Here is a 5,794-nt window from a genome sequence, read left to right as displayed (position 1 = left end):
TTAACAAGCTTCTAAATAACTTTCTTAAAAAAGATAAATTTTATAAAAATATGATTTTTTTTTTTTGCTATCAAATCTTTCTTTTTTTTTCTTAAAAAAAAATGTAATATTATCTACATCCCATCTTATCATATCGATCCAAACAAGACCACAAATATATAAAACCCTCTCCTTTTCCGTTAAATTACAAAAACCTACCTAAGGATTTTGAAAATTACACTAACACCCCTTATTCTATAACTAAATAAAATAAAATTGTAGAAAAGATATTTTTTCTAAAAAATATTTATTTTTCAATTTTTATTAACGATTTCGGTAAAATCCAAACTAAATTTAATTTTATATTATATTCTGTATTTAGTAAAAAAAAATAAATTTGATGATTATTTACTGAAATTATCTTAATGCAGGTGTAATGCCTACTTTGAATGGGGTTTTTCTACTTGGCTTGCTAACATTTTTGCCAATTTTTCTATCGAGGCTATAAGAATTATTAGTGTCATCTGCTTGCAACTTTGGAAGGATCGAAATGAGATGGTTTAAAATTTTTCTACTCTTATTACTTTTAACATTGTAAGGTCTACTATTACTCTTTTTGATATGTAGAATATAGCTCACGCGGATATGCTCCTTAAAGTTTTGTTGGCTCGGTTAGGGAGATTGAGCATTGGATGATACTATTAGCTAATATGATCAAAATTAATATGAATGCTGCAATCTTTGACAGTGCAAGAAAGTTTGATTTCTCCATGGTCATTCGTGATTCTGTTGGTGTGCTAGTGGAGGCCCGAGTGTGATGTGCAAAGGGTGTTATGCGTGCGAATGTAGCTAAGGCTCTTGGTGTAAAGGAAGCTCTCAGTGTTGGAAATTATTTTACCAGGATCTTAGATCTACTCACAAGTATGTTTATTAACATCCTAAATATGAACTTTCTAAAACGATAAATTAAACACATATAAAGTTTAAGAAACCTTACATTGGGTGCAGCGGAATATAATGACTCCTTCCGTTCAGATATCTAGCCCTTGATTCCTTTCTGTAGCAGAGCATTATCAATATCTGAACCTGGATCTCTTTCTCTGAATCTTTGATGCTGAAACTCCTTTGCTGATGATCTTTCTTCACGATCTTCCTCACTATGATTGAGGTATCACTTGATGTGTGTGGGCACTACTCATACACTAAGGATTTTGAAATTATCAAGGAAGAAGAGAGAGAGTGGTCAGCTAAAGATAGGGAGAGAGAAGGCTCAGTTTTTCTGAATAGAAAAAGTCAGAATAAAAGTGTATTTTTCTGAAGCCTTCACTATCTATTTATAGCATTCCACTAGGGTTAGATTTGAATTATATGGCATTAAAATAATGAAAAAATCAATTTAAAATGCTACAATAGGTGGCCGGCCATGCCTTTAATGGATTGGGCCTTGGGCTTTGCAATTTTGCAATTTTAACACCTTTTGTATCTGATCTTCTCAAAAATGCCAATTTCCTAATTCAAACATTTAAATGCCAATTCTAACTATTTAATAACTATAAATAATTATTAAATAATATTGTCATTTATCATATTTATTAATTGAACCATACAAAGTATCATAATTAACAAATATGCCCCTATAAACTCTTTCTTTACAATTTTGCCCTTACTTAGTGAAAAATTCACAAATAGACATAGTCTAATTGAGAATTATAATTGATTAATCAAAACCAATTACATGAGTCTTACAAGCAATATTATCTCAACTAGTGGGGGGACCATGGGTCTATATAACCGAGCTTCCAATAAGTAGATCAAGAATTTAGCACTAAAATTCACTAACTTATTAATTCTTCGTTGAATCCACGCATAGAACTTAGAATTGCACTCTCAGTTATATAGAATGCTCTATATGTTCCACCATATAGACACATCATTAGTTATCCATTGTTATAATCCTAATGTGATCAATGATCCTCTATATGAATGATCTACACTGTAAAGGGATTAAATTACCGTTACACCCTACAATGTATTTATTCCTTAAAACACTTGACCCCGTATAAATGATATTTCAGCTAATGTGAAATGAGTACTCCACCATTTATGTTCGTTTGGTCAAGCTCGAAGGAGATCATCCTTTGCTTACTATTCGCCAGATAGAAGCTATAGATTCCATGTTTATGATAGCGTTCCCACTCAATTGCACTACCGTGTTCCCAAAAAGTACGTATCACCCTGACCAAAAGGTAGGCTTAACTAACAATTCAAGGAACACGAATAGCCTTTCAAGATTGAGCCTAATCATAACAGGATTAAGATCATTTGATCTAGGATCAACTAGGCGATATTGACTTGAATAGATATTACGGTAAGTTTAATAAATCTAAGTCAAAGTTCAATATCGGTCCCTTCCGATGCATACTCCATGCATCCAACCTGAGCTTTACTTTAACCAATGTTCTGGAAAGAACATAGCACTTCTCCAAATGCAAGTAAACTCTTGTTGTAGATTATCATATCAGTAAAACCCCGTGTCTGATAAATCTAGGAAACTTTATTCACATAGTCATGTTTACTTTCCAATGTGTTGACGGCACAATAAACGGGATCAAGTATGTGAAAAGGGTTTCGTATGAATTTATACATTATGTACATATAATCATGAAATAAATCATGTGAACCATGCAACATTAAATGTTATTTCTGATCTATATTAATAAGTAAATCTGATTATATTGAAATGAGTTTTATTTAGGGCATAAAACCCAACAAACTCCCACTTGCACTAATATAAAACAAAAAGTGCGTTTCAATTAATCTCAACACCTTGATATACAAATCAAGTGTAGTAGTAGTAAACTCCTCGTAATAGGATCTGAAAGGTTGAATTAACCACAACCTTTTCTCCACTATTACTCTTCCTTAATCACAAAATCATTGATAATGTGAAATTCCTCTCTATATGTTTACTCTCTTGGGATACTGGATTCTATACCTTTGGCAACTACTTTTGGTTAATCAGGAAATTAACAGTAGTAGTTTAAGGCAATTTGGAATGGTGCCAAAGATGTATAGAACTTTCCTTAGACTGAATAAGTACCTTTCCTGCAGCTTTAACATTCAATCTCTCTCTGGTAGACCTAGAGACTTCAGATAGGTTTTTACACTTCTCCAAAATCACTATTCCACCCCCAGAGTAATCACCATCTTATCAGAAAGATTTTCTAGCACAAAGGCAAATTTCGAAATCTGATATGGTGTAGTCTAAGAGTTTTAAACACACCCTTATAGACTAACATATAGTTCCTCTTCTTAATCTTAAAATTTACTTGATTGTCTTCCAATGTTCTTCTCCTGGATTAATCTGATACCTACTCATTACTCCCACTCAACAGCAGGTGTCTGGTCTAAGGCATACAAAAGCATATCTAAGACCTCTCACTGTTGATGTAAGAAATTCTTTCATGGCTTTATCGTTTCTGGAATAGTTAAGACTTTTCCTTAGATAAATAAAATCTATACCTAAGAAGTTGTGAAGCTTCTATAGATTGCCATTAGAAAGAAAATGCTTCAGCATCTTACTAAAGTAAGTTGCTTGCATTAGAGTAAGTAATTACCAGGTATACCACAAGCCATAGATTTAGATAAACTCAAACCTATAATACTAGGAACAGGAAGTTTTGTTAAGTCCATTGAATGGACTTATAAACGTAAATTTCCTTTAATGTCCTTGTAATAGAAAACTTAAGGTTACTCCATGTGAATGGATTAAACCATAGTTCTATTGGCTTTTCTTCTTAGTTTCTTATCTTGACAATCCATTACTTGTTTAAACTCACAATGGATTTTAATCACTAGTGTCTCCCAAGTCATAAGAAGGTGAGTTCCTAGAAACTCTCCCACTACGACAAGGTACCGTGAATTATGTCGAAGAAAACTAAATGGTATTAACCTCTTTGGTTGTGACAAGACAACAGAGGCAGTGGGATCATCATATATTATATAAGATGATAGAACACTTTTGGAATCAAGAATTAAATATCTCCTTTATTTGCTACTTGTTTTTCAGACTTAGTCATTTTCTTAGAAAAGTAGTATTTGTTTGAACAAACACTTTCTTATCTATTGACAATGGGATGGTCCACCCCTAATCACTTAGAATAGCTAAGAAACCATGGTTAACAGTTCTAGCTTTTCTTAAGATTTTGATTAGATCATCCATGAATCTAGTAATGATTTACATTAAGTATACAACCATTACATCATTCTGAAATTGTATTACCATAGAAGGATTTAGGCAACGACTAGTAACTAATCATCAACATGCAACTCGAAATTTACGGGAGGTAAGTTTGGATATAATTCAAAAATCAATTTAATGATCTTTGAACTGCATATCTACTAACTATTTCTCCACCCCTATCAGTTCGCAAGATCTTTAACCACTGACCTTAATGGTTTTAACCATTGCTAGAAATTAATGAAATTTTTCAAACATTTCAAATTTCTTTGCTAAAAGGTATAATCTAGAGTGATCGTTTTAAGAATACAACGAAAAACTCATATCCACCCACCGAATGTACATCCATCTCGCGAATGAGATGAACTACTTTCAGTGGATATAGGCATATTAACTCTTTGCAGAGATTGATCTTGTCAAATCCACTATGAACAAGATACAAATGCCATAGATTAAGAAAAATGTGGTTGTGTCGTTTTGATGACTTAGGTATAGTTACATCAAAGAGTTCTTAGAATACTGCAAGTGGATCCTGGTCACAGAATACCTAACTCATATTCCATACAGTTTTAATCCATTGATAGAAGATGGATATTTAAACACTTGAGAAAGTGTAACTGTATTGTATTCTGGAATTAGAAATATAAGAAAATTTCTATTTGGATTCTAAAATTAAAGTCAAAGACTTGAATTCAACCAAATATAATGAGTAATTCTTTCTTGGACCACCACTACTAATACAAACTCTAAGTCAGATTTGCCCATACAAGTAGGAGATTTCTAAGATTGAGGATTTATATCAATTGGGAATAGAATTTCGGGATTATAATCATAAGCGTCATTTAATTTCTTAAGAGAAAATATAATGACATGAAATGATTTATAGACCATTCATCCAATGATATATTATTAAGCTAATTCGAAATGAATAAGCTAAGAGGAATTAGGATAATTTCGTTTATAAATAAGAATCCAACGATGCTTCGATTAGCGAAAGACAAAGTAATCTTATTTATGTAATCTTCTTGTTTCATATTGTAAAAATACTAGTCTAAGGTGTCATCAATTGATGAACAGCTAGATGTCGCATATACAATACTTATCTTTCGAGATCTTACACTATTATGTATGTCTAATGGTGAAAATCCATTAGGGATTTATCTCATTAGAAAAACAAACATGTTAGACCAACAATGAAGATTCGAAATTAAACTACAACTTAATAACAGAAAATAACATGGTTCAATATAAATTCATACACAATTCAGAAATTATAAGCATATAGCAAGTAGGAATGACAAGTGAAAATACTAAAACATACAATCCTAAATAATTTCCAAGGTTTTTCAACAAACTGATACAGTGTCCCGTTTAGGCGAGAGTCAAAGCATCATCCATTGAATAGAGTTGTCAGCTCATCTAAAATGATAACCATTCTAGCAACCTTTTATTCGATCAAGATTGGAATTCAGCGTTGTCCCGTTTAGGCGAGAGTCAAGGCAATTCTATCTTATGAGCTTCCACCATTGTTTCATAATTTGCAAGTCAAGTATGGTCGCCACCATTAGGGTGATC

This window comes from Cannabis sativa, chromosome 5 (genome assembly GCF_029168945.1).
Source record: "Cannabis sativa cultivar Pink pepper isolate KNU-18-1 chromosome 5, ASM2916894v1, whole genome shotgun sequence".
NCBI lineage: Eukaryota > Viridiplantae > Streptophyta > Magnoliopsida > Rosales > Cannabaceae > Cannabis > Cannabis sativa.
Note: the sequence above shows the minus strand (reverse complement) of the source record.